The sequence below is a fragment of the Typopeltis vanoorti genome, chromosome 6 (assembly GCF_054136105.1).
Source record: "Typopeltis vanoorti isolate ZY-2024b chromosome 6, IOZ_Tvanoo_1.0, whole genome shotgun sequence".
Taxonomy (NCBI): Eukaryota; Metazoa; Arthropoda; class Arachnida; order Uropygi; family Thelyphonidae; genus Typopeltis; species Typopeltis vanoorti.
In genome coordinates, this window is record NC_143554.1 from 74,750,671 (window position 1) to 74,762,978 (window position 12,308).

The 12,308-nt window shown below is 34.2% G+C and overlaps 1 protein-coding gene across 2 annotated transcripts in view; it reads right to left on the reverse strand.

The window, feature by feature from the left end:
- Positions 1-12,308, reverse strand: part of LOC150105581 (secernin-2-like) — a 196,241-nt gene that overhangs the window by 64,414 nt on the left and 119,519 nt on the right. The window lies entirely within an intron of this gene.

Consider the following 12,308-nt stretch of genomic DNA (forward strand, 5'->3'; position numbering starts at 1 on the left):
TACTGATCAACCGTTATTACAATTATTGGCCTGACCTCTGGTGAAAAAAAAAAAAAAACCTTTACTACATCAAAGCTAGAGTCTTATTATTATTATCTATTAGGGGAGAGCAACAAGTTTATATATATATTTAAAAAAAAAAAAAAATGTGATTATGCATAAATTTCAACCAATTAGTATGGAATAGTTTCCTAAAGTATGTTAGATACTAAGTGGGCTGAATATTTGACATCCAGATTCTTGGAATTTTTATGCTACCATTATTGTTGAGATTAGGGTGGTTAATCAGAATTTCAGTCTTGTTGGCCAAGGAGTTAACATATCCATTTCAACTCCTACCATGGGAATGAGTTTAATTTCGCTGACCAGTGCGAGACCAATGCCCCATTTATTGCAGGGTCTGAAATTCTGATTAATCACCCCAATCTCAACAATAATGGTGGCATAAAAATTCCAAGAATCTGGATGGCACATATTCAGCCCATTTAGTATCTAGCATACTTTAGGAAACTATTCCATATCAATTGGTTGAAATTTATATCTATAATCACTTTTTTTTTTAAATATATATATATAAACTTGTTGCTCTCCCCTAATAGATAATAATAATAAGACTCTAGCTTTGATGTAGTAAAGGTTTTTTTTTTTTTTTTCACCAGAGGTCAGACCAATAATTGTAGTAACGGTTGGTCAGTAACTTTAGCAAACCATGTAGATTGTAGTGCAGCTTGTTTCTCTGTATATATATCGTGTATATATACAGAGAAACAAGCTTGATATGAATGTCAAAACATCGAGCATTGATTTTGGTTTATATTAAACTAAAGTTTTACTCTATAACACGGTAGTTGTCTCCATAATTTTTCAAAATGTATCTAATTCTTAGCCCACTCAATGTACTAAAAATGTTATATATGTTTTGAACATTTCTTGGGTGTGGGATTGACATATAAAATCACCTGAAATAATATTCTGAAGATCAACAGCACAATTTTTTTTTTTATCTGTACATACGGAATAGTGAACATTCATGAAAATCAATATTTGAGAAGTTCAAACTTCACTAAATTATTAAAATATGTGATATCACAAAATACCAAAACATGAGCTGAAACATTTTTGCTGCTGGTTGGCAATTTTTATCCTTAGGTCTTGTTGGCCAAGTAGTTAACATATTCATTTCATTGCAGCCTCGACTCCTACCATGGGAATGAGCTTAATTTTGCTGACCAGTGTGAGACCAATGCCCCATTTATTGCAGGATCTGAAGTGGATTGAAAAAGTTGAATGTTTATAATCTCACAAGTTGGTTTTTCCAGGCTATAAAAAATAAATACATAAAAAAAAAAAGGAAAAAAATCTTTAGTCTCTCCACAATATCAGTGTTATCATAGGCAGACTAATTTCTTTCTTTTTAATTTTGTCATCCACAAAAGGTTCAAAAAATCTTTCATGACTGACAAACCCACAAAATTATATAAGTGAAGGGCATAAACCTTACACACCTTAAAATAGGATGATAAATTTTTTTTTCAGTAAGGAAATACCGTGAGTAGACATATTACTTACTATTATAATAACGGAATTAACTCATGTAAATTATTCTTTATTCATAGAATTCTGTTATTATAATAGTAAGTAAGGATGATAAAATGTAGAAATGGTTCAATATGCCTGCTTGGTGTAAACAGTTTAGTTGGCCAATTGGTAAATGCATCCACTCCCCAATCAATAGGCTGTAGGTTCAAATGTAGCTATGGGCATAGATTTCTGTAATTGTCTTTAGGTGGTGATTAATTTCACTGCTCAGTGTGAGACCACCATTCCATATTAGAGGCCTGAAGCATGCTTGAAAAAGTTTCATATTTGATCACCAGGGCAGAGTTCCTTGATTATGAAAAAAAATAAATAAAAAAATCCCTAGCTAACCCATTGTACTAAAGGTTCACAACCTCTTGTAGGTAGGAGACATAAAAATAAATAAATTAAAAAAAATTGGTCAAATTTCATGTCAATCTTCAGCATATAAGCAAATAATTCCAAAAGATGCAGCAAACACTGAAGCAAATTAACAGAACTGATCAACAACAGTCAATGTAACACCCTGTGTTGTTAGGACCAACTTGAGAGATTCACAATCCAGGATGTTGAATTATTTTATCATATTCAAGATGTGTGTGTGTTATATTGGGGGGGGGGGGTGAAGAAGGGCCACATGACTATTTGGCATTCAATAATTGCCCCACCCACAGTTATATCCTTTATCATGTCTTCTAGTATATACATATGTATTATTTAAAATAAAATGTATATTATATACAATTTATATTACACATTTTTATATTATTTTACTTTCAGGTTGTGCAAAAGGAATGATATAAGGTTTTGGACCTATGGTCTGAGTTTAATGGAAAGAAGGACTTATATAATGTTGGCAGACTGCATCCAAACAGTTTTGGTGTTAGGCTTCTAGAGAGAAGGTTGTTTACAGAGTGGCAAAGTGCAAAGTCCAGAAAACTTAAGTAATTAGGATGAATGCAAGAGGTGAGTGAGTGTGAGAATGACCAACAAATGCAGAATTTAGTCTCTCAAACAAAAATATTGAAGAGGGTAGTCAAATTAGGAAGATAGTTGGGGACCTAAAAGGATGCTATAGTTTCTACATACTGATGCCATAATTTTGCATTGGTTAGTAGACCCTTGCCAAAAGTTATAGGCGTTAACATCAGATGATGTGGTTACAAGGATAGAATGTGAAGGGTTTAATATTTTCATGGGGGATAGACAATACAGGATAGAGGAAGGGGTATTGTTGATGACAGTAGATGAACTACAGCCAAAAAGGAGACAGACAGGTGAGAGGGGAGGGCAGCTGTTCTTTTAAAGAAGTCCAGTGTGAGATTGAAAAGCAATAAGACAAACATACAGTTGGTTGCATAACCAAGATGGCCACATTGTCTCTCAAAATGAGGAATATTTTGTTAAGGAGTATATGTGGAACTACAAGTGAGATGATTTTGACAAGCTTCAATTCTTGCACATCTGCAAGAGAGGTATGTTAGTGGTGTATGGGAGATAGTTAAGGGGCATCTAGAGGAAGCTATATTAAATTTTGCAAAGGCCTAAGGTAAGAAGGGTTAATCAGGTAGGAGTTGGATGCATGAGTAATATCATTAAGCATTAAAATGTTGTAGACAGTATATAAGAGGAAAGGTGACCAGCATGGTAAGGAAGTCAAAATCATATTACAAGAATGAAACTGGCCAAGCAGGCCAAAGGAAATCCCAAAGAGTTCTTTCATTATTATTATTATTCAGGCCTCCATGGAGTCGAGAAACTCATTGCAGGTCCTTCCTAGGAAACACAAAATTTATCATACCACTCATTGACTGTTCTTGCTCTCACCACTCCTCACCCTCTTGCTCACAGCTTCCTTTCTTACTTTCCAGGAATGGCCCCCCTTGTCATCGCTCCTTCCTGCTGTTCCACCAAGTGAAAGAACTCCCCAGTGTCCACCCTGTAACTGCCTCTCAACAGTTTAAAAGTCTTGATCATATCACCTCTCCTTCTTCTATCCACCAAACTCTGCAGTCCACATTCCCTCAGCCAATAATTAACATTATACAGTCCTGAAACGATCTTTGTTACCTTCCTCTGCACTCTCTCTTATATGGCAAGTAAGAGTAAGAACAGCTATGAAAGGATAACTTTAATGAGTATTGATTGGGGAGTAGGTGACAGATATGGTTGAGTTACTGAGTGACCAATATGCAAGAGTATATCATCCAAGTGAAGGTACTGCTGGGATATATGTAACAGACTGATGTGGGAACAGAGGTGGATAAATTAGAGGTTCTTAGGATATTGAGATATCTCAATGTAATTACAGCCAAGGGTTTAGATGCGATATCAATGCATTTTACAATGGCAATGTCTCTGACCAGACTCTTTAAGTCTTAGCTATGGTAGAGTTCCAAGGGAGTGAGGGAAAGAGAGCAAAATAATTCTTCGCATAAGGGAAGGTCCAAGACTGCAGTAGCAAATTTTAGACCAATCAGTAGTGATAAAAAAATACTGGAAAAAGTTTAGTCAAAACAAGAATAGGTAGATAAGAATATGATACTCTGAGGGGGCAGCATGGCTTTGTGAAGGGTAGGACATGCCTTGGTAATATACTAACTTTTTACAGTAGTGACAGATTAGTTGGATAAAGGGAATGGCTACATGATGATTTTGCAAAGGCATATAATAGAATTCCACATGGAATGCTGTTATGCAAATGAGAACAAATATGCATATTACACTGGTTATATGGATACAAGGGTGACAGCTGCCAAAAAGTTGTATATGGAGGAGCAGGTGACTAGTGGTGGGCTGCAAAGTTCTGTGCTAGAACTACTATTTAATTTATACATAAATGATATAGGAAATACTCGGTTGTTTGTTGATGATGCAGAGTACTAGTAAATCAAGGCAATGTGGCAAGCTTGCAGGATGATTTAAATAGGCTTTCAGAAAGGGCAAAGATAATGGGTGTCAGTTTAATGTGGAAAAATGTAAAGTTAAGTATTTTGAGATAAATAGGTTATAAGCTTTGTATCATATTGATGAAACTCTACTCAAGGAAATAGATGAAGCTAGAGATTTGGAAAAAAGGGGGGGAGGGGTAATATATAGACAGTTGAAGTTTAGAGGGCATATTGCTAAAGTTACCTAGGCAACTTTAGCAATATGCCTCACAAAATTAAATTAATTAAAAAATACTATTAATTAATGGATTACTCTGCTCAGGTTTGGTCTCATGAGGGATCAGGAAGTAGTGGAGAGGATTCAGAGGTAAATGACTAAGATAGTGAGTAGTCTGTGGAATGCTCCCTATGAGGATAGATTGAAGGTTTGTGGGTTGCAGAAATTGATCAATAGGTGATAAAGAGGAGAGGTATATGATAGAAACATTTATGTTATTCAAAGGGTTTTATAGAATTGATGAAGGGGAAATGTTTCAACATTTGGCTAAAGGGAGCAGAACAAAAAGTCATCCCAGAAGTTGAGTAAGGTTAAGAGTGTGGTTAGTAGGCATGTGAGGACTAGATTTTTCACTTAGTGGTGAATGAATGAAATGGATTGTTAAAGTCAGTTGTGAACACTGTCTGTTAATGGGCTTTGGACTCCAAGGAGTTGTCAGTACAATAATAATATTAATTAGAATTACAGTCCTGTTACATTCTAATGAACAATTTAAGTATAATTAAGAACATGTAATTGTTCACCTGATCTATCTGCATAGCTCTGGAAACTAAAATGAATGATTCACTTGGACTTTCATATAAGACTATCTTTCCATTGGAGAAACTAGAGGCCACAATGGTGACTCAAATCAGAAATAAATTAATATTTTTATTCACATTTTATTATGAGTCCTAATTTATAAGATTCATTTTCCTTGATAATTTTATATATGTCTCATTCATAAAATCTGGAAGTTTCAGACATGTTCTGGGATGTAAGCAAAGGATAATTATTCTGGGACCATCCCAGGTAAACTGGGATGGCTCACGATCCTAGATGTAGTTGTTGTCAGGGTTTAGAGAGAGAGAGAGAGAGATACACACTTAAAAAAATCCTTTAGCTGTAACTAATAATTAATTAATACTGACAGTGATGTCCAGAATTCAGTAAAATAATTTCTCAGGTATGAGAAAATTGAAGTATATCAGCAACCACATTTAGGAAATTTTCTTGACAGCTCTCTCAAAAAAGATACCATGGGGATATCAAAAATATATCAGAGAATAGATAAAAAATATAAACAATCTAAAAAAAATATGAACACTTCTAATGGCATTTGTTTTGAAACTGCTAACATTAATAACATAGATTAGGCATAAAACAGTTGTGTGCAAGGTCTTTAAGATGGTTATTGGCATAATGGAGATCTGATTGGCTACATAAAACATAAGAAACTTCCAACCATCATGCAGGATGAGGCCCTGGTTCCTGTTTACGATACCATCTTACTGTATCAACTTGAAAGGGGCATCATTACAATTATGGTCTATGTAGCAAGCCCTTGAGTTGTGTTCTTGTTTACACACTTTTCTTTTCAATATGATATTCAATTTTATCCTGCTCAAACTTGAATGGTGATTACTTCCTATTTTAAATTCCATGTATACTCTTCTGAACCAGCATGAAGTCATCATTATCAACAATAACATAAATCAAAGAGACTTTTATTTCTTGTGTCTTCTCTCCAAATGAATGTGTCCACATCTTTATATTGGATTAATAATGACTAGTCCATATCCTGAACAGAAATCTAGTAGGTGTTTACCATTTTTATTAGCTTTGCTCTTTTCTCTAAACTTTCTCCAAGTATTCATTTCCTGCTCTGCTCTTTAATGATCTTCAATGAGGACAACCTTTTCTTTATGTCAGCTGTCTCCTCTCATTACACAAAATTCCTCAATTTCTTCCTTAGTACAACTTACTGGGGCCATAAAGGTACAAATAAGTCTCACTATCCAGTTGCCCATTTCAATGTTTGTCCATATCACTCTGCTATAGCCTGTCATTCAAGAAGCTTATGTTTAATGTTGAAGCACCTCCATAGTACAATTGGAAGAAACGACAGTATGTTGCACCCTTTGATTGGAAAAGACCTAATTCACTTCTCGTCATGACAGGAGGAATCTTTATATTGTTCTCCCCCCCCCCCATTTGGAGGTGAGTTAGCCAATCTCATATGGAGGCAGCAGGTTTTTTTCCTCCTGGAAACTCAGAATTTTCATCTTGCATACAGACAAATTGGCCTTCAGGATATACACAATTTACAGACAAAAAATACTAGTGGTGGTGGTCAGTACTGGGTGTTGGTGTAGATGATGGAAATGGTGGAGACAGTTGTAGAGCGGTGTCTTCCCTCCCTTGATGAGTCGTGAGAATACTTAGAGGTGTCACAAAATAATAATAATACTATATCTACTCCTTATTAGCAGGATACACCATGGGACAATGAATGAACAAAGGAAACCCCTGCTTCATAAACCAGCTCATGCCCTTAAAGAATATAAAGAAAATGCAGAAAAGATATATGTAAAAGAGTAGCAAAATAAATGTTATGGGAAGAACACAAAAAAAGAAAATCTCCTGAAGGCGGAAAAATGTGCTAAAAAAATAAAAAGCTTAGGAATGATCAAAAATGACCAAAAAATCAAAGACAAAAGTAATTAAAAAGATTAGGCATAGTGTCTGAAAAAATTACTTTAAAAATAATTATTAAATGAATACTAGGTGTCCACAAGGTATGCAATCAGGAGCACATTTCAAAAATAGGAAGAAGCCATAAGAACTTCAAAATGTGAACTGATATCTCACCCAAAAATGCTAAAACAGAGGATCCCAGTTTTAAAATATAGTTGGTTCTTGGTATATTTAACTCATAAGAACCACAATAATAGGTTTTTTTTTTTACAGTGGACAGTTTGTTGCAGCAAAAGCAAATTTCTTTCAGGATTTTTCAGCAGTTTTTAATGATAGTGTTTGTCCACTGTATATTTGCATAATTTGTTTGCTTAGTGGATAACTAAGCAAACAAAAAAGCTCTCTAGCCAACAGGAGGTTCAGATCTCACTGTGGGCATAGATGTTGGTTGCAATAATCATGGAAGATGAATTTCATTGCCCTTTTATTGGAGGCTTGAATAAGTTCTGTCTCATCTTTAGAACAGGGTTTCTGGATTAGGTAAAAAAAGGATATAAAAATAAATAAAATAATAATAATAAAAAAATCTTAGGGTACCAGTATAGTAAGGTTTAAAACCTTTTGTGGGTGAGTCACATAAAGAGAAATAAAAAAGCATAACCAGAATCTCAAATTCCAAATGATGGAATAGACCTCTCAGTTATGTTCTCCTCATATGAGAGAGAAATAAAACAATAAATAAATGCAGGAATAAAAGAAAGTTTAAGAATATCAGAGGGGCAAGATCTATGCATGCATACTTAAAATGAGGCAACTAAGAAAAAAGTGATGGCTTGTAAAGCAACTAAATTTAGACCAAATAAAGTATACAGGTTAGAATTCAGGGATGCATATGAAGGTTTACATCCTTAAATATTAAATTAGGTGTACAGCAATGTAATCAACTACTTTCATTGTTTTTTTATTATCTAAATAGATATACAGTACTTAGCATAATTATTTTGAATATCAGGTTAAATATCACTTTCCTAAGTTCTATGTTAATTGAATATTAATACAAGAATAATCAAAATACATTGTATGAATTATGAAGTAGAAGATATATGTAGAGAATTTTCAATTAGTAATAATAATGGCAGAAATCTTTTATTCAATCACATCCAGAGCAGCAGCAAATTATTTTTATTAAGAAAAAATAAAACACACAGGATGTTTGAAGTTAAAAAGATTTTATAATTTAATCTATGAATGCATAAATGCATATCAGTCAGCTCAAACTTCAATAAGACATCAGTTTTCATTGGTGTTTTTTTTTGTGCTCATCGTAGATACTTTGATAAACAAGTACATTTATCTTGTGTTCTTCATACGTAGGTATGTGAAGGTTGGCCTGTTCTATATGAATGATTATTTCATATAGGGTATTGAAATGAGGATTGTAAGATTTATGTGAAGTTCACATAACTTTTGCATAAAAAGATAAATGTTCCTTTATCAAATATAATCAAATTTTGAAACTAATTGATGTTTCCATTTTTCTCTACATGCAAAATGAAACAGGTAAAGCATGCTCTGAGTCATTCTATAGTATATAGATGATAAATCTTAAATGAACCTTGTACAAGACTTAAAAGAGACCCTTTAAATTGCAAGAAAACAGAAAAATTCTCTCTTATGACCCTATAGAAATAAAATAAAAGGCAAGGGTAACACAGCAAATGTTTGAAGCAAAAGTGTCATGAAAGAGTCCTAGAGAAAAACTAAGATGTAGACTAATTATTAAAGAGAAAGCCATATGAAGCTCAAAGATGTAGACTGACTGATATAGTCAGAAGAGGTTTAGAAGAAAGAAAGAAACTGAAGTATTGACTAAATTTTTATGTGAAATGACAAGGGATTATTTCCAAAATTCTACACATTCCTGTTAAATTTGGTTAAGTGGTCGTCATTTACATAAATGGCCACTGGTTTTAGTTGTTCATCCAAATGTTTAGTTTTCTTGCCTGCAGCATCCATTCACTTTTTAATATTTCGATAATGATCATTTTGGCTTTATGTCTATTTCCCTATTAATGTGAGAATGCTGTGGGCATGTATAATTTTCTCTTCTTCAACTCTTAGTAGGTTTACTAATTGTTTGGTTATGGTATGTATATTTTCATTTTGAACTTCTAGTAAGTCATTTATGTCAATAATATTCAATCTGGAGCTGCTGAATTTTATCCACTTTTCATTTCTACTTGTTCTGCAGCTTCAAAAATTAATTTTCATTTGTTAGCTTGGCATATTTATTAGTCTTCTCACTGGTTAGCTTGTCATTGCTTAAATTTTGATTTTCAAATCCTAAATGCAGTCAAAGCTATAATCAAGCAATGACTTCAAAGTGTTTATTTCAGTTTTGAATAACTCCTCCAATTCATCTCCGTTTATTTATGCTTTACTGGCATTTAGATCTAATATCTGATCCATGAGGTTTTGTAAGAGATCCCTCAGGTCTGCTTTGGCCTTCTTTATGTAAAACTTTTGTTAAATGCTTTTTTTTTTAATCCTTCCTCTCTTTATATTTTTTTTCACCTCTAAAGAAAGGGAGAAAAAAATTTTTTTTCATTATCCACAAATGAAAGGTCACAACACCTGTAGTATATCAGTGCCAATTATGGTATGGGTAAGATGCAATTTGCAGGCATGTTTTTTTTTTTTTTTGAATAGTTGAAAATTATGTTGTTGTTATGTTCCATCAAGTCGTTTTCGACTTCTGATGATTCCATGAACATACGCTCTCCATTCAGATCTGTTCCTGCTCATATCTTTCAGAATTTCCATGGGGGGGGGGGGGAAACCTCTGGAAGGATGTGACTCTTTACCACACAGTACAGTCTTAGTAAGGGATAATTTCCTTACTGGGAATTATTCCAGGGTAAAGATATGCACACTACATCTCTAATACAGAGACTTAGCCTCTCCTTTACCCAGACCATACTGGGTGGCAAAGAGTCACATCCTTCCAGAGGTTCCCCCCATTTTCACAGAAGAGTGCAGATCTAGACTGAAAGCTGAAAAATATTCCAGAGGAAGGCAATGGCAAACCACCTCTGTACCTCACCAAGAACATTATCAACATACAACTTGGGAAGAACATAGGGCTTCCACAAGTAGTTGAAGATTAGTCTTTGGAAAAGACAGTAAAGGAGGACATTCTAGGGAAAAGGTATTTGTGCTGTTAGTATTGGTAGTTTCTGCATTATTTATGAAAGATGTTATTTCCAGTACATTCAAGCATTTTCATTTTAGTTCATTTTTCTAAAGCTATAGAATGTAACACTAATATACACAAGATAATATTTATCTAATCTACTGTATTTTTTTTTTTTTTAGATTAGCAAACCATTTTATCTGAGCACAAATCAAAAGTAATTAAATGAAGAAATTTCATTAAAGATTACCACAGGAGCAATAACAGGACACTTGCATCCATTATGTGTCCACTAGCATTTTTAAGTCTTATTTCACAGAAGAAGACAAGAAATAGAAAATGAGCAGATGATGTAAAGATGAACTATTTCATCATCCCACTGGCCATGGTGTGCATTACTAGAAAGGTTAAAATGATCCTTATAATAATGAAGCCTTAATGGTGTTATCAATATAGCAAATGTGCAGACACCACAGAAATAGTTTATTATCAGATTCAACTAATAATGCCCATTTGTGCATTCTATCAGAGCCTTTATCAAGTTGCCTGAACAATTAAATACCTGAAATGTAGTTATCAGACAAGGAAAGCATTTAATGATGATCAGAAATACCTTCACAAAACAATGAAATTTTCATAAAACTTTTTCTAAGGAAAATGGGCAGATATATCAATTACACTGCTACATGCAAAATTTTAGTCAGGAGTACTGACAGAAATAGTATGTGTCACAAAGTATGCTAATTATTTTACAAATCACCACCGTGAAGTCTGAAAACTCATCATATGAGACCCACACTAACCATTATTCACACAACAGCTATCATACCTCTCCTTCAACTCACTCCCTGCATTTGCAACTACTTCAGGCAATCCGTTCCAGTCTTCCACTACTCATGCCAAGCAAAACATCTAATCTTCACACCTGTTACTAACAACACTTTTACATAACTTCAATAGAATAATGCTTGTTCTCTTACCTACACATGTATTTAAGTTTATTTTGCATCAAATAACAACCATTATCCTTTATGATACTGTTGGTTTATTTGAATTCTTTTGCAGGATCTCTAATAACCATTATTAATGACTGTGCTCTCCAATTTTGCATCAGCAAACAAATGGATATTTCCACTGATCCTTCCCTATATCATGTATATGTTAAGTGAATAAATAAAGTAAGAGTCAGATGAATGAACAGTGAAATCAAACAAGCAGTGTGGCAAAAGAAGTTATGGAGGAGGTACAAGACAGTTTGTAGTGAACAGATGCCTGAAGAATATATGCTGCGGACCAGAAAAGTAGAATATGAGAGGAGATTGGCCAGTCAAGTTAAAGATAATCCAAGGGAATTTTTCTGCTATGTGGCAAACATAATTATGGCAGTCAACAGTGGTGGATAGTTGTGTCGGAGCTGTATGAGAAGAGTACAGTTTGTGGATGTATGGCAATGTTTAAGGGAAGAATGGAATTACACTGGCATGATGGGTTCTATTTGAATGGCTTTGGAATTAGTGCACTGGAGAAAATGTTGCTAGATGGAACTACAGTATGTGATGCAAGCAAGAGATCAGAAGTGGGAGATGAAATGAAAGATCAGGAGAGTGGTATTGAACAGACAGAAGTGCTTGGCAGTGGGAACAGTAGTAGTGTGAGAGATGAAGAGAGAACAGGAATGCAAGAGAATAAAGGAAACAGGGAAGCTCAGGTAGACAGGGGGGAAAAACATGGCATAGGGAGAGTGGATGTTAAAAGTAGTAATGAATGTGTGTATATGGAGATGGAGTATATTGCGATGTGGGTAAATGTGGGATGTGGATAAAGGTGATTGGGCAAGTGTGGTGGGGAAATTACAATCAACAAGTGGCTTTGATAGGACTAGTTATAGACCTAAAAATGAACTGCTGTGTTT